We start from the raw sequence: 18,412 nt of genomic DNA, 5'->3' as shown, positions 1-18,412 counted from the left end.
TGTGGATGGACCTTCTGATGTTGTTGACTTCTCCATTGACCTCCACCCCTCAGGTGAAGGACGTTAATATGACCAAGTCGTTGGCTCTGAATGTCTCTGTTCCACCAGGAGTGCTTGCCCGACTTTGGGATCCATTTCCCATTTAGTGGAGTGACTCTCATATCCCGTAATTGGGTGTGCAGATGAAGGCCACTATGGAATGTCTTTATGGATTCAATTATCCAACATTTTTTGGGACGCTTGAGGCAGATCTCCAGAAGTGGTCAGCTCATGTTCTTTCCTGGCTGGGCAAGCTACATTCTGTTAAAATGACCTTGGCCCTACGACTTCTGTTTTACTCTCGGCCTCTCCCCATTCCTATCCCACGTGTGGCCTTGGAGAGATTCCAATCTTCAGTAATTCGGTATATTTGGGGAAACAAGGGCTGTCGTTTTACTAAAAAGATCCTCTTCTGTCCTAAGACCAAGGGTGGACTGGGACTCCCAGAAATCTATACGTATTATCAGGCAGCTCAATTGGCCCAACTTTTGGTGGGTATATAGGAGAAGTAATAAACTGGATTGGGTCTACAAGGAAAGGATGGCAGATCCCGGTTTTCATTAGACTATTTACTTTGGTGTCCCCCTCGGAATCATCCGCAAATATTAGCTCCGACCCAGTCTCAATCAGTATCACTATGGGACAAGCTCAAGGCTAGCTCCGCATTGGTCTCCCCATTTTGCCGGCTAGCCCATATTTTCAATAATCCAAACTTTCTGTCGGGATGGGATATTAAGGCATTTCAATGGTGGCTCAACAAGGGGTTATATCAGATTGGACAGTATTTTACCCATAGAGGGCCCTTTACATTGCGCTATTGTGTCGAGGTTTTGGAAATTCCCCACACAGAATGGTTTTTGTTTACTCCGATCTCGCATATTTTGCAAGTCTCTCATACCCTATAAGTCGGTACAATATAGGGTTTCTCCATACGAAAAATGGTGCACACAGGACACTGGCCAGGGAGGTGGTATATGGACTGCTACTGGCTTCTTCTTCCAAGTTTTCTTATGTTTGACTGGGAACAAGATCTTGCGAAGGAGGTTGAGATTGAGGTCTGGCGTCTTTTAAGAACATACTCTGGTATTATGAATGTATCTTTGATAGAAGCTAATGTAAAACTACTTACCCGTTGGTACTTGGTTCCTGTCACAGCTGCCCCCCCTCTCAGCCCCTTGCTCTGTCCCTGCTCTCTCTGCCATCTCTCATCCGTGCCCCTCTCCCCTTCTGCAAAGATGAAAGGCATTCCTAAGGCAAGCTAGAGCCAAGGCTGCCTAGAACCCCCCTTCTCCCAGAGCTGGGGAAGACTGTCTGCTAGACTCCAGAGATCCGTGAGTACATGCTCTCTGCCTGCTTTACTTGAACTGCTCTTGTGCTGACCTCACACCAACCCCCCCCTGTTGGATTACTTGCTACAGAGACTCACACCAAACTCCCTGTTGGATTACTTGCTACAGAGACTCACACCAAACTCCCTGTTGGATTACTTGCTACAGAGACTCTCCCATGGCTCTCGGTGTTGGACTTTAAGTGTGTTGGTCCTTCTGTGTCACCCTGGACTGGCGTATTCACCCTCCCTGCGAACTCCCCTATTAGGTGACTTTCATCTGTTTGCCTCAATAAAGCTTTGTGCATTTGCCATCTACTCTGTGTGTTCTGTCCTGCCTACGCATGGATGGTGGGAATGTCCATGGTTGAGAGGCTTTTGAAATGGCGTATTCGCTATTTTACGATCACTCCTTCAGTGGCTCTGCTTAATGCAGGAGTGAAGGATGCCCCTGGACATCTACAAACGCTTGATTTTCTTTATTCTACTGGGGGCAAAGATGACCATTGCTAGCGCATGGAAGCAGCCCTTCGTTTCTGTGGCCCAGGTGCAGAAGAAGATCACCCGGATTATGGTGCAGGAGAATGTTGTTAGTATACTTCATGATGCCGTGGCTAGATTTGAAAGTAAGTGGGAAACCTTGGGCGGATTTTACGAAAGTCACTTTATAATTGATCTGTGGGGGCGAGGAAGCTATGTCACTTGGTCATCATGCTACAGACATGTCTAACTCTTTTTCTCTGTTCTTCTCATTCCTTCTCTCTGTTAGTCTGTTACCAGTCTCAAAGGAGTATTTGACGCAGGCACCTGAGGTGTCTGGTGCCAGGGGTTCCCTTTCAGTGAGATTGTAAAGTGATACATAAGGGATGATGAACATTGTTCTTCTTTGATTTTATCTGAATTCAGGTGTTATAGCTAGACACTTGTGGAATGTATGCACCCCTGTGCATTCATTATGGGCTCCTTATCTACGGTTGTCCTGTATTAATCATTTTTTAAATTGATGATGGTTATTTGTTGTAGTAAGTTAAAATTTCAATAAAAACTTAGAGAAAATAAAAACTTTCATAAAGTATGATAAGCAATGAGACAGTGCCATGAATCACTTATACGTGTAAACCTCAGCTTGAGCTATTTAGTTCTGTAAACAATGGGCTTTTGTTCATTTTCTGGCTAGAAAAAAAGACCACATAATATTTATATACATTTCAAGTTACCGGACCGTTCTAAACCGATTATAAACAAAACCACTATACATTTGCAATCTATCTCTCAACCCCCCACCTCACCCCCTCGGTCTCTGCCCGAATCACACACCTACTGAGCGACATATCAGACTGGATGTCGCTCCACTTCCTTAAACTGAACCTCTCCAAAACTGAGCTCCTAGTCTTCCCCCCAGCCCAGACACCACCCCCCATTGACTTCTCCATCACATCCAACAACGCCACCATCAAACCCGCCCCGCAGGCTAGAGTACTTGGTGTCATTCTGGACTCCAACCTATCCTTCCAGCCGCAAGTCCAATCTTTAACTAACTCATGCAGACTCCACCTCCGCAACATCGCCAAAATCCGCACGTTCCTAACCCCAGAAACCACTAAACAGCTCATCCACTCCCTCATCATATCACGACTCGACTACTGCAACTCCCTCCTCACTGGCCTGCCTCGCCGCTGGCTATCCCCGCTTCAGTCCATCCTGAATACGGCTGCCAGACTCATTCACCTTTCCAACCGCTCCATTTCCACCACCCCCCTCTGCCAATCCCTCCACTGGCGTCCGATTACATCAAATTCAAAATCCTAACACTGACGTACAAAGCTGTCCACCATACTGCCCCGAACTACATCACTGACCTAATATCCAAGTACCGCCCAGCACGCACACTCCGCTCCTCACAAGACCTCCTTCTCTCTAGTTCCCTGGTCTCCTCCTCCCATGCCCGCCTCCAGGACTTCTCCAGGGTGTCACCCATCCTCTGGAACTCCCTGCCCCAACCCATCAGATTATCACCTACTCTCCTCTCCTTTAGGCGCACCCTGAAAACTCACCTCTTCAGGGAAGCCTACCCCACCCCCTGCTAACTTGCCGACCTCCTCCACTCTTCGTACCACTCCATCCCCCACAGCTATCTCCTCCTGTACCACCATCCCCTCCCTCATAGATTGTAAGCTCCAAAGAGCAGGGCCCTCGAACCCCTCATGTTTTGCATTGTATTGGTATTGTTCTGTCACATGTTCTGTCCCCTTTTGTAATGTACAGCGCTGAGCGAACTTTTGGTGCTTTATAAATACTGTATAATAATAATAATCCAAGCTAATAAAAGATGTGGTAGGCCTGATCCATTTAATCCCTTCCAGCTCACCCCGGTGTCCCTTTAAACCATCTGTAACATCCGGAAAGTGGGAAGGATGATCGATCATGTGAGCAGGACCACAAAAATGACACTTAGTGCTCTGGACTGAGAAAAGTACACACTATAGATGGATAGGTTTTGTTTATATTTCATGTCTGAGGTTCAGTAGATCACTGATGCCATGCAGGTCTCCTGCAGACCTGTCAGAATATCTATAAAACAAGAGTAAAACGAGCGCTGGAACTGGAAATATAAAGCAGCTAGTATGAAAGGCAAAAACCCCTAAACCTTCTGAAAAACATATAAAAATCAACATGCAGCGCTAGAAATGTCAATGGTTAAAACCCATGGTGGAATAATAACAAATTCTTTCAATATAATGAAGGTAATCAAAGAGAAATAAACAGGTGGGGAGTAGTCTCTATGTTATAATTAAAGAACACTCCAACGCGTATTTTTGGGTTCTATGGATGAATAGCAAAGTCGTTATAAAATGATATCACAGTGCATTTGGCGAGGTGACAATCAAGCCGTAATGGTCAGTGAACATCCGTGATAATGGTGATGAGATAAACAGATGTAGATCGCACTAACCAGAGAGCGCATGAAAATGCGCATTTGAGTAATTAAACCAACTCCAGGTCATCCGCATCTAAACGTCTGGAGCACAGGGTCATCTGATGGGCATCAACAGGATCTACAGCACATCATCAAGGCTTCCAGGGAGCAGGAATACAGTCAAACACCAGGGGGAGTCAGCACTCGCCGTATGGGAACTTCAGGGGTCTCCCTTAGGAAGGAGGGCTCATAAAGTGAGCCCAAACAGAGGGATTTCCATAGCGCAGTATGCTTTATTATAATGAAAGTTAGGTAATGTTAAAATCAAATGAACTCACATTCAAATGACATTAACAGTATCAAATATGGCTGCCAGGCCATTCAGAGAACCACGTGGTGATGTCACTGAGGGCAGATTCCCGACATGTTTCGTGCACTCGCACGTTATATGTCAGAATATCTGCTTGCTGTACGGGATGTAAGAGCAAGCAGATATTCTGACAGGAACCTTCAATGAACTACCTGTGGAGCTCCGTGGTAGTTCACTGAAAACTACAAGCCCATAGCCGCTAAGGCTGCCGGGACTTTTACGCACTGTGGCCCATGTGGGCGGAGCCCCACACAGACATGCTGTTTTCAAGTCTGACAGATAGTACGGGGAGAAGTTTCCCCATACTATCTGTCAAAGAGAGGGGGCAGCTGCGTCGGCTGTGGCTATGGGAACATGTTACATGTTCCACCCTAAAAACGGGTGGAACATACAGTCAGGTCCATAAATATTGGGACATGGACACAAATCTAACATTTTTGGCTCTATACACCACCACAATGGATTTGAAATGAAACGAACAAGATGTGCTTTAACTGCAGACTGTCAGCTTTAAATTGAGGCTATTTACATCCAAATCAGGTGAGCGGTGTAGGAATTACAACAGTTTGCATATGTGCCTCCCACTTGTTAAGGGACCAAAAGTAATGGGACAGAATAATAATCATAAATCAAACTTTCACTTTTTAATACTTGGTTGCAAATCCTTTGCAGTCAATTACAGCCTGAAGTCTGGAACGCATAGACATCACCAGACGCTGGGTTTCATCCCTGGTGATGCTCTGCCAGGCCTCTACTGCAACTGTCTTCAGTTCCTGCTTGTTCTTGGGGCATTTTCCCTTCAGTTTTGTCTTCAGCAGTGAAATGCTCAATCGGAATCAGGTCAGGTGATTGACTTGGCCATTGCATAACATTCCACTTCTTTCCCTTAAAAAACTCTTTGGTGTCTTTTGCAGTCTGCTTTGGGTCATTGTCCATCTGCACTGTGAAGCGTCCAATGAGTTGTGAAGCATTTGGCTGAATATGAGCAGATAATATTCCCGAAACACTTCACAATTCATCCGGCTGCTTTTGTCAGCAGTCACATCATCAATAGATACAAGAGAAGCAGTTCCATTGGCAGCCATACATGCCCACGCCATGACACTACCACCACCATGCTTCACTGATGAGGTGGTATGCTTAGGATCATGAGCAGTTCCTTTCCTCCTCCATACTCTTCTCTTCCCATCACTCTGGTACAAGTTGATCTTGGTCTCATCTGTCCATAGGATGTTGTTCCAGAACTGTGAAGGCTTTTTTAGATGTCGTTTGGCAAACTCTAATCTGGCCTTCCTGTTTTTGAGGCTCACCAATGGTTTACATCTTGTGGTGAACCCTCTGTATTCACTCTGGTGAAGTCTTCTCTTGATTGTTGACTTTGACACACATACACCTACCTCCTGGAGAGTGTTCTTGATCTGGCCAACTGTTGTGAAGGGGGTTTTCTTCACCAGGGAAAGAATTCTTCGCTCATCCACCACAGTTGTTTTCCGTGGTCTTCCGGGTCTTTTGGTGTTGCTGAGCTCACCGGTGCGTTCCTTCTTTTTAAGAATGTTCCAAACAGTTGTTTTGGCCACGCCTAATGTTTTTGCTATCTCTCTGATGGGTTTTGTTTTGTTTTTTCAGCCTAATGATGGCTTCACTGATAGTGACAGCTCTTTGGATCTCATCTTGAGAGTTGACAGCAACAGATTCCAAATGCAAATAGCACACTTTAAATTAAATCTGGACCTTTTATCTGCTCATTGTAATTGGGATAATGAATGAATAACACACAGCTGAGAAGCCAATTGTCCCATTACTTTTGGTCCCTTAACAAGTGGGAGGCACATATGCAAACTGTTGTAAAACCTACACCGTTCACCTGATTTGGATGTAAATACCCTCAAATTAAAGCTGACAGTCTGCAGTTAAAGCACATCTTGTTCGTTTCCTTTCAAATCCATTGTGGTGGTGTATAGAGCCAAAAATGTTAGAATTGTGTCCATGTCCCAATATTTATGGACCTGACTGTATATGTTCCAAAGGTGAACTTATGCTTTAAGCTATAAAGGCAAGTAGACAGGGTTGTACACATGTTGTGGCAAAAGTTATATCCCATTACGTTCAGTGGCCAGTCCTGCCCCCAAATTAATTCAAGTAAATGGGGGCGACGCTGCAGTTGTGGCGTGGTGGTGAGGGCTTTTCATTGCTAAAACAGATGCTGAGGAGGTGACATATGGACTCCCAGTTGCCTATCAACCAATCCACGGCAGATTGTTTTTCAGAGTGTGTAATGGAACCGGACCCCGGCTGCGCTAGGGTATTTCTGTTAGACTCCAGCTTCCCTGTCCGAACACAGATCCACGGACACCACCGCTGACCACACAGGACGAGACAGCACCAGACTCGTCATAAAACAGGAAGTGGACGGCTTTATTTTAACATAGATACAAGATATATACACAGGGCGGGGAAATGTAACAGTAACAGGAAACACATCAGCAGGCCGTCCCATCAGGGGGAAGGGCTGCCGGAAACACCCCCCACCAAGCCAGTACAAACACATACATCCCAGAATAGTTTGCTCCCAAGCAAGCCACACAACAGAACAATGGGATGCAGCACGTGGCAGTGAACAATGGACAACCCCCACCTATACATGTCTACACAATATTAGGACAGATCATCCTGCACCCCTAACAGGCACAGGGTGACTTACACATAAGAGAGATATGGGGAGCTGAGACCCCCTCTCCAAAGGGAGCTGTGTTCCATGGGCCCCCCACCCAAAGTCACTGCCGTCACAGAGTGGTAGCAAAGGTCTGCGCTACTGTGAATGAGCACCGATAAAGGAAAGATCAGCTCCAAGGAGACCACAGGCGATACCGATGGTTAGTCTTTTGTGCTACTCTTTTTTGGGTGCATATTCCACAGTACAGGTCCTCAATCAAGAGAACCAGTCGGGCCAGCAATGTGGGAGCTGCTATTTCTACCATGTCTATAAAGGTGTCTGGAAAGGGTAAACTTTGGTTCTGTAGATTGTTGTAGGTCAGCGACTACATAACTAGTGCACCTAGGATCAAGAAGGTGGCCCTTTAGTTTGCACGTTTAAACAACATATTCAGCCTTGTTGAGCTCCCATATTACTTTACTCACAGATCCATGCAACAGATATCACATTACAACACTGAAAAAACAACCCTCCCGTCAAAGCAAATAACAACAATAAACTCACTTCAATCAGTTAAATCTTACACTGCTCTGTGTCCATTTTCTTTGGAAACATTTGGACTTTGACTGCCTGCTACACCCAACTCCAGCAAGATATTTCTGTAGCTTTAATTAAAAAAAAAAGAAGTATGGCCAAACTTCTCTTGTGGGTCACAGAAGTGCACTTACTTGTGCTCTTCTCTGACCCACTCAAAGCCCTGGAAGGATCCTGACCATATTGCCGAGATCCACCCAGCCACCTGACTGACAGTTGGTTCCAGCCTCGAAGTCAGCAGCGCCTGCCCCCTCTCCAGGTTGGCACTACAGTGAGCGATGGAGAGAGAGTGGAGAGAGAGTGGAGAGCGAGTGGAGAGCGGTCACTGACAGTCACCACTCTCCACTCAGAGATGACCAGATTCTGACAAGATTCTTGGTCTTAGAGCTGGCAGGGAGCAGCTGCAGCATCACAGCGATGCTGCAGCACAGACATTCAACTAACTTGGTGTCACTGACACCCCAGTGACACCAATACAGTGATCGGTGCTTAAAAAAAAAAAAAAAAAAAAAAGCACCGACACTGTATGACACTGGGCAGGAAGGGGTTAATGTGAGGGGTGATCAAAGCATCAACTGTGTGCAGGGAGTGTTTTACTAGGGGGAGGGGGGTGCACAGCCATCCCAAGCAGTGTGCTAGAGCTGAGAGGGAGAAAGACTGTTTGTAAACAAATCACTCTTCCTCCCCGTCGAAGATGCTCGGTAATCACCAGGCGCCGGCGGGTAAATACCGGTGATTGACATCCGCGGCTGCGAAGAATGCATGCAGAATGACGTATATATACGTGACCCTGCACACAGGTGCCGTCCTGTAGCACTATATCTGCAATAGGACGGTCCCAAACCGGTTAAGCGTTGACAATATAACTTATAAGCTTCATAGGTTTTTGTACTGAGCTGCACCAGATTTTGCACTCTCCAGTTTTAGTAAATAACTCCCCTCTGTGTCAAAAATGGTCATGCATTGGATGTATGTAAGCCTCAGCACAGCCGAATGTATTCATGAGTAGGTGGGTGCGCGGCCCAGAACGCACACTGTCTGATTTCAGGGCCGCACAACCATCCCTACATGCCTGGAGTCTGTACAGCCACTGTATGTCCATTCATTAAAGGACACGTTCACCTTAGGGAACAGGTTTCACCCATTTTAGGGTGGAACAAGTAACATGCAAGATGTTCCCACTCCTGTAGCTCTCCTCTCCTGATTTATCTCCTGCCTGTGACAGCGGGCAGGGGGATCCTCTCCCCCCGAACAGCCGTGTTGTTCGTTCAACTCTCTTAGATTGTAAGACCCCATGTACAAGGGACACTTCTGAACGATGGAAACTGACTGCTGGAAAACATAGGTAAAGAAACATCTGTTTAGCCGCATTTGCATAACGCGTTTATGTGCGTTTATGAGCGTTTAGAATCGTTTTTTTTAAGGTAATAAGGTAAGCACAGGAGAACCTCCCAAATGCCCAGAATGCACTGAAGAGGGGTAAATGATTAACTATTTCAGACTGTTTCAGAGAAATACAGAGAGCAGAAGCAGAGACAGCAGTATGTGTTGAGATTAGTTTAGGTGTGAGTTGCTCATTAACATATCTTTTGTTTCCAAGGGTGGGAAAGGTGTCTGGTGGAGGGAGTCATTAAGGTCACCTGGCAGGGGGTCTTTATGAGGAATCTGAGGTGTGAATGGTCATTAACATATCTTTTGTTTCCAAGGGTTGGAGAGGTCTGAGGTGTGAATGCTCATTAACATATATTTTGTTTCCAAGGGTGGGAGAGGTCTGAGGTGTGAATGTTCATTAACATATATTTTGTTTCCAAGGGTGGGTGAGGTCTGAGGTGTGAATTGGTCTTTCAATGTGTAACAAGCTTGGTAGGAACATCCTGTGTTCAGTGTTTTGTCCATCTGAGTACCTTGATAACGCTTTGCATGCATTTTTCATGATGAAAAAAAGCTCTGGACAGCATCGGGAACTTGAAGAGTTAAAAAAAAAAAATTGCAAACGCTTATAAACGCGATTTGCCGCGTTTACAAGCGTTTTGCGTTTGAAACACTGATAAAATCGACTGCTGAACGCAAGTTTGGTGCGTTCGAAAAAAATGACTGTAAACGACAATGTGTACACGGACAAATAGGAAAACATTAGGGAGAGTTCAGGGGCTGCTGGAAAAAAAAAACCGCTGAACAGCTCCTAAACGTGAGTTTATCAGCTGCAGTGTACATGGTCCCTAAGCTCCCAGGATCAGGGCCCTCCTAACCCTCTTGTATTGAACTGTATTGTTGCTGTACAGTATTGATTCCCTTTATATTGTACAGCGATGAGCAAACTGTTGGCGCCATATAAATCCTGTATAATAATAATAATGAATGCCTACAAGTACCATTGCGGCTGACGGCTTGTAGTTCTCAATGAACTGTGAGGGCGCTGGTGAGCGTTCTGGTAGTCCACTTATTCTTCTTGCTCTCAGGTAACTGCCTGCCCTTATGAGATACAAGCAGACAGTTATGCTGACAGTCTGCAGGATTTGTGCACCCAATGATCTGCTGATTGCAAAAAAATGTGCATTTCTTTCTTTTTTTTTTTTTTTGAAAAGGTGAACTTATCCTTTAAAACAGGCTACCTGCACACAGCTCCATACACATAAAAACAAACACCTCATTCTCCTCGGTGCCCATGTAAATCAGGCCTGAGGACTCATTTTTACCTGTTTTGGCAGTGACAGTTGCACTGTACATTAAAAATATTTATGTCTGCCAAAAGCTGAAAGTTGTGCCTGTCCTGATTTATACAGAGGGGGGGAAGCCCCTCTCCAGTTTAGTATACACAGATCAGCTAGGGGAGGTGGACTGTGGACATGAAGCTGATCCTGTCTGGCACAGTATATACACATCATAAGACTTGGATAGGAAGACGGATGGATGGCATTATGAGCTGCTCTCCAGCCGCTGGCACATATCCCATACTGCACTGCAGCACGGCTCTGCAGCTTTACAGGCAGCAACCCTTCGGAAAAGCAGCAGAGAATATTTACTGGTGACACAATGACAGGGGCCTATCTAGAGAGCGCCTATCAACACCCGCAAGTGTGGAGGGGAGGGGGGGGGGGGGGGGCTCCATATCACTGCAGGATATCCTGGAACGTGAAATCCTTGCTGAAGACAAACATGAGGGGAAGCTGTGGTCAGAGAGGAAGGAATGTTTATATCTCAGGAGTCATTAGGAGGTTTCTGCAAAGCGGCTCTGCGGCTGGATATGCACACATCAGCTAAGAAAACTTTAAAGAGATCCTGACCCTTGCAAGGCAGCAGGTGCACTGTAGGGCTCGCTCCCTCTACCACACTGCAGCAACGCACGGCAAAACGCATACATCGCCGCAATGCATGATAGCGCACATTAAAAGTGGTTGTAAACCCTTCATATACCCAGTGATGTGACTGACCTCAGGTCGTACAGATTAAACAAATCCTCCTACATAAGTTGTACCTGTTTATCTGCAATTAGCTCCTCACTACATCTTTTCAAATTGAAGAATTAATAAAGCTTGTCTGGCCTATCAGAAAGCAGGGGGCAGACAGCTGAATTGACACTCTGCAGAGCTCAGTGAGGAGAGCTCTGAGAGCTGATTGAAAGGGAGAGACACCCCCACCCAAACACACACCTCCACACAGCACACAGGAACAGAACTGAGGCTGTCAATCTGCTGGAGGTCCCTCCCCTGTCACCATTTTTCTCTTGGTGTCAGGAAAACTTGTCAGAAGTGACTCATGATGCTGATAACAGAGGAGCGAGGCAGCAGACAGAAATTACACTTAGGCTACGTTCACACTAGCGTTGTCAGCAGGCGGCAGACAGGCGTTTGGGAATCGTTTTTACCGCTTTCCAAACGCCTCAGAAAATTCTGCACATTGCAGCACATAGTGCTGTTCACAAGGAAGCGTTAGCGTTGCGTCAAAACGGACGCCTCTGGTCGGGTCAGGAGGAGTTGAAGCCTACTATTGAAGTCTATGGTGCCGCTCTGCAAACGCCTGGCCGGCATTTGCAGTGCGGTTGCGAGGCGTTTGCGGAGCGTTAACACCATTCAAACTTCATTATAGGCATTTGTGGGGCATTTTTAATGCTTGGCAAATGCTTACCAACCGCCGTTAACAGCGCATACGGCGGTTTTGGAGCGTTAAAAACGCTTCACAAACGCCGGACCAACGCTTGTCAAATGCTATAGGTGTATTTGGCAAGAGTTGGAAAAGAAAGTCAAGTGTGAATGAGCCCTTAGTGCAAGTACACACTATAGAGCAGGGGTGTCAAACTGGCTGCCCTCCAGCTGTTGCAAAACTACAAGTCCCATCATCCCTCTACCTTTGGGAGTCATGCTTGTAGCTGTCAATCTTGCAATGTCTCATGGGACTTGTAGTTTGGCAACAGCTGGAGGGCCGCAGGTTTGACACCCGTAATATAGAGAGATATGCTTTGTATTTAATGTCTGAGGTTTCCAACCACTTTAATAGGCTGCGGCAGGGTGGATAAAAATCAATGATTTTTAAAAAAAAAAAAAAAAGAAAAAAAAAAAAAAAAATCGGATTTTTTTTTATTTAAATCCGATTTTTTTAAATAAAATGCTTTTTGAGGAAAATATATTACCCTCCAAAGGTTATTCCATCATGAAATAAAGATTAGTTTTTTAATTATGTAGAATAAGGCTGTATATGTTTAATTTTTTTGGTAAATAAATTCCATTCATCCATTCACAATGTCATGCTCTCCAGAGGTTTCTGTAAGATTATTGGGCAGTTTCTCTGCCTACAAGATATTATCACAGATGATTGGTTTACTTTTGCAGTTCTCAAAACTGAATTTGACTCAGCGGAGATCACATGCCTCTTCTTCACAGCAAAAATGTTATAACATGAACAGAGTTAAGAAAAAGACCTTCATCCTAACTTCTACAAACCTATGAATACAGAATCAACCCCTTCAGTGCGAAGGTGCAAGAAGTTCAGTGAATAGAATAGAAACAATATTTTTCTGATTGTTTGGAGTGGAATAGATCTGGACAAGAAGAAAGTGAAACTACCGTATTTGCCGGCGTATAAGACGACTTTTTGACCCTTGAAAATCTTCTCAAAAGTCGGGGGTCGTCTTATACGCCGGTACACATGTTTAGGGGGGCTGCGGCATTAAGTACAGGGGTTTGCAGGGGCTGATGTCTCTTACCTGGATCCAGTCCCACGACGATCCGGTCCAGGAAGCGCGGCGTCTCCTTCAGTTCGGCCACTGGATGTTCGTGCGGCTGCTCGGCTCCGCCTCCTCACCGGTGATTGGCCGCCAGAACTGTAGCTCAGGAAAGGCACACAGGCGGCCAATCACCGGCGAGGGGGCGGAGCCGAGCGGCCCCGCGAAAATTGAGTGCCGGAGCAGCAGGTAAGTGTTCTGTGTAGAGGTGCTGCTGCAACCACATATGCTGGCTGCAGCAGCACCATACGAGAACAGAGTCAGCAAGTCTCAGTGGGAGGAATAGTGCCCCATCATTGGTGTCACTGACACCAATGATGGGGCACTATCCCCCCCCCCACTGACACCAACGATGGGGCACTATTCCACCCCCCACTGACACCAATGATGGGGCACTATTCCACCCCTCACTGACACCAATGATGGGACACCATTCCTCCCACTGACATCAATGATGGGGCACTATTCCTCCCCACTGACACCAATGATGGGGCACTATTCCTGCCACTGATACCAATGATGGGGCACCATTCTTGCCACTGATACCAATGATGGGGCACCTATTCCCCCTACTGATACCAATGATGGGGCACTATTCCTCCCACTGATACCAATGATGGGGCACTATTCCTCCCACTGATACCAATGATGGGGCACTATTCCTCCCACTGACATCAATGATGGGGCACTATTCCTCCCACTGACACCAATGATGGGGTACTATACCTCCCACTGACATCAATGATGGGGCACTATTCCTTCACTGATACCAATGATGGGGCACTATTCCTGCCACTGATACCAATGATGGGGCACTATTCCTCCCACTGATATCAATGATGGGGCACTATTCCTCCCACTGACATCAATGATGGGGCACTATTCCTCCCACTGACATCAATGATGGGGCACTATTCCTCCCACTGACATCAATGATGGGGCACTATTCCTCCCACTGATATCAATGATGGGGCACTATTCCTCCCCACTGACACCAATGATGGGGCACTATTCCTCCCACTGACATCAATGATGGGCACTATTCCTCCCACTGATACCAATGATGGGGCACTATTCCTCCCACTGACACCAATGATGGGGCACTATTCCTCCCACTGATACCAATGATGGGGCACTATTCCTTCCTCTGATACCAATGATGGGGCACTATTCCTCCCACTGATACCAATGATGGGGCACTATTCCTCCCACTGATACCAATGATGGGGCACTATTCCTCCCACTGATACCAATGATGGGGCACTATTCCTCCCACTGATACCAATGATGGGGCACTATTCCTCCCACTGATACCAATGATGGGGCACTATTCCTTCCTCTGATACCAATGATGGGGCACTATTCCTCCCACTGATACCAATGATGGGGCACTATTCCTCCCACTGACATCAATGATGGGGCACTATTCCTCCCACTGATACCAATGATGGGGCACTATTCCTCCCACTGATACCAATGATGGGGCACTATTCCTCCCACTGATACCAATGATGGGGCACTATTCCTCCCACTGATACCAATGATGGGGCACTATTCCTCCCACTGATACCAATGATGGGGCACTATTCCTCCCACTGATACCAATGATGGGGCACTATTCCTTCCTCTGATACCAATGATGGGGCACTATTCCTCCCACTGATACCAATGATGGGGCACTATTCCTCCCACTGACATCAATGATGGGGCACTATTCCTCCCACTGATACCAATGATGGGGCACTATTCCTCCCACTGACATCAATGATGGGGCACTATTCCTCCCACTGACATCAATGATGGGGCACTATTCCTCCCACTGGTGTGCATTGGAAGAGGGGTAGTCTTATACGGCGAGTATAGCCCAAACACTACATTTTAGCAGGAAAAGTAGGGGGGTCGTCTTATACGCCAGCAAATACGGTAAGTGTGAGGAGGAGGAAGGGGCTGACAGTCTACGTTTCTTAAAATATATATATTTTGTTTAGCCAAATTAGTTCACAAACATGGATGTTTAAGCCAATCACAGATGCTGGAATGTTATTGTTTCAGATTAATAAATCTATTTAAATTGTTATTATTAAGGTAATGATTATTTTTCTCCTTCCTAAGTACAACAGAAAAGTTGTCCAAATATGAATGATTAACCTATTAAACTGGGGATAAAAAAACTAATATGAAAAGTTGTTATTCTAAAAATCTTCATCTACTTGCATATTAAAGTTATAGCAGCAAGAATTAGTCTTTATGTAGAAAACTAGGATTTACATCCAGCCTTACTGACTAGTGATTTAAATTGTGATTTAAATCAAATCCACCCTGGTTACATGACCGCGCAATTGTCATTCAAAGTGTGATAGCACTGAAAGCTGAAAATTGCCCTGGGCAGGAAGGGGATAAAAGTGTCCGGACTGGAAGTGGTTAATGTATATACATTCATATGATATTTTGAAGGTAATACACTATTATAATTTATTATTACGGTGTATCACGAGGGTTTGGAATGGAGAAGTGAAAGTTGAATACACTGGATTGAGATATTTTTGGTAGACTTTTTTTATTTGGATATTATTTTGGACACTATTTTTTGGATATTCAATTATTTTGAATTAATCTTTGGATACTGTTTTATTTTATTGTTTATTTATTAAGTAATTTATTTCATTTAATATAATTTTAAATTTCATTTATTTAGTTTTGTATTCCTGTATATGAGTTTTGAGCATAAGTGAAGGAAAAGGTTTATTATTAGGGTTAAAAACCTTGTCACGTTTTTCTCCACTCATGTCCAAATTCAGTTCCTGTTTCATAGGCAAAACAGGAAGTGAGAGGAAATAGTGCCAGAGTGAAGGAATCCATAGTTGTCACCAGGTTTACTGGAACTAGTGTCCCCCCATTGAAAGATTTTCCCTCTATACCAATCCTGGTGATAACTCAGATGTTGAGATTTTGCTTCATTCTCAGAGATAATGGTAAACAGGACATATAGAGAGGGTGGATCTCCCTAATGGGGACAGAGACAGCAATAAAAACCTGACAGGTGTTCTAATCCTTCTCCACTCCATCCAAAACTAAAAAAAAAAAAAAAAAAGTTTTGGCTTTAGGTATACTTTAACCACTTCCAGTCCGGACGCTTTCACCCCCCTTCCAGTCCGGACGCTTTCCCCCCCCTTCCAGTCCGGACGCTTTCACCCCCCTTCCAGTCCGGACGCTTTCACCCCCCTTCCAGTCCGGACGCTTTCACCCCCCTTCCAGTCCGGACGCTTTCACCCCCCTTCCAGTCCGGACGCTTTCACCCCCCTTCCAGTCCGGACGCTTTCACCCCCCTTCCAGTCCGGACGCTTTCACCCCCCTTCCAGTCCGGACGCTTTCACCCCCTTCCAGTCCGGACGCTTTCCCCCCCTTCCAGTCCGGACGCTTTCACCCCCTTCCAGTCCGGACGCTTTCACCCCCTTCCAGTCCGGACGCTTTCACCCCCTTCCAGTCCGGACGCTTTCACCCCCTTCCAGTCCGGACACTTTCACCCCCTTCCTGTCCGGACACTTTCACCCCCTTCCAGTCCGGACACTTTCCCCCCCTTCCAGTCCGGACACTTTCACCCCCTTCCAGTCCGGACACTTTCCCCCCCCTTCCAGTCCGGACACTTTCACCCCCTTCCAGTCCGGACACTTTCCCCCCCTTCCAGTCCGGACACTTTCACCCCCTTCCAGTCCGGACACTTTCACCCCCTTCCAGTCCGGACACTTTCCCCCCTTCCAGTCCGGACACTTTCCCCCCCTTCCAGTCCGGACACTTTCACCCCCCTCCAGTCCGGACACTTTCACCCCCTTCCAGTCCAGGCCAATTTTCAGCTTTCAGCGCTATTACACTTTGAATGACAATTGCGCAGTCATGCAACACTGTACCCATATTAATATTTTAGCATTTTTTGAGACTGATACATCTTTATTTTGGTGGTATTTATTCACCGCTGGGATTTTTTTTTTGGCTATATTAATGAAAAAGTCCAAAAATTGTGAAAAAAAGTGTTTCTTATAAAATTTAGCAAATTTCTTTCTTCATAAATCTTGGCCAAAATGTATTCAGCTATCCTTTAGTAAAAAAAAAAAAAAAAAAAAAAATAACCCAAATTAGCTTATAACCAAAAATTAAATTTTTCTTATTTTTCTTTTACATTTTTATATTGTTTATGTTTTTTTTTTCACATACTGTCACCCTAGCGACACTGAACTACTTGTGGGGGGTGATGATTTTTTTTTTTTTTTTTACACCCATAAAGACTGTAAAAGCAATCATTTCTCCTTCTCCCTGGCTGCATTCTTGCAGTCAACAGTTTTTGTAGCTTCTGACTTTTATTTGGCCTGGAACTTTTCAAGTGGGTAAACCTGGTTGATGACTTCAGGAAAATAATTTCAGTTGTCATTGCTGATACTAGTATGCACCAGGCCCAGAGATGTATGTGCTTTATTATAATGACTGTTGCATAGTTCATGGTTGAGCATTCACCTAGCCCAGGGGTAGGCAACCTGAGAGTCGCAGGACTACAAGTTCCATCATGCCTCTGCAAGTCATAGCTGTAACTGTCAGTTTTGTAATCTTTGCAATGCCTCATGGGAAATGTAGTTCCACAACAGCTAGAGAGCCGCAGGCTGCCTACCCCTGACCTAGCCTGTCCCCTTCAATGAGAAGAGACTATATGAGGACGTAGGAGGCTGACAGCTGCTCCTGGTGTCCCCATGTTTCACGGGATTATTACCTGTGTACCCAGCTATGCGGTTATCACCTAAAAACACATCTTGCCTTGGGACCTGTTAATCAGATCACACCAGTTCAACCTGCTCACACCTGCTGTACTGGAACTACAAGTCCCAGCAATGTACCGCCAGCAGGGGAATTACCGGGCATGCTGACACTTGACATGCTCTAAAATGCACCTGTAATTGGTTAGTCATTGTAGAGCTGACAAGGAAAGTAGGGGAAAAGGTGCTCTGCAGACCTATTACCGTGAGAAAGATTTCACATATAAAGAGAACCTGTCACAATGTAAATTCAGGACAGAGAGACCGATACTCTTCCTAGGACCCAACCCCACTGCCAGTTGAGACCTTTGCCCTGACACTCATTTAGCCTGTGGGAAACCTCTGAACTAGCCCCTGCTTGTAATGATGGTGGAGGATGTGACCTCCTCTTCTTGTTCCCAGGAAGCAGTGTTCAGCTTTGAGCAACCAATCGTAATGTGTTGCAGGGAAGAAAATCGTTAACCCCATGTAAGCTCTGACCCGGAGGAGGGCTCG

The 18,412-nt window shown here is 45.6% G+C and overlaps 1 protein-coding gene across 4 annotated transcripts in view; it reads right to left on the bottom strand.

Moving 5' to 3' along the window:
- Positions 1-18,412, bottom strand: part of MINK1 (misshapen like kinase 1) — a 277,145-nt gene that overhangs the window by 166,872 nt on the left and 91,861 nt on the right. The window lies entirely within an intron of this gene.

The sequence above is a fragment of the Staurois parvus genome, unplaced genomic scaffold, assembly GCF_062004578.1.
Source record: "Staurois parvus isolate SC_StPar_1 unplaced genomic scaffold, SC_StPar_1.0 ptg000463l, whole genome shotgun sequence".
Classification (NCBI taxonomy): domain Eukaryota; kingdom Metazoa; phylum Chordata; class Amphibia; order Anura; family Ranidae; genus Staurois; species Staurois parvus.
The sequence above is the reverse complement of the archived record's forward strand: the minus strand, read 5'-3'. Positions and strand labels throughout refer to the sequence as shown.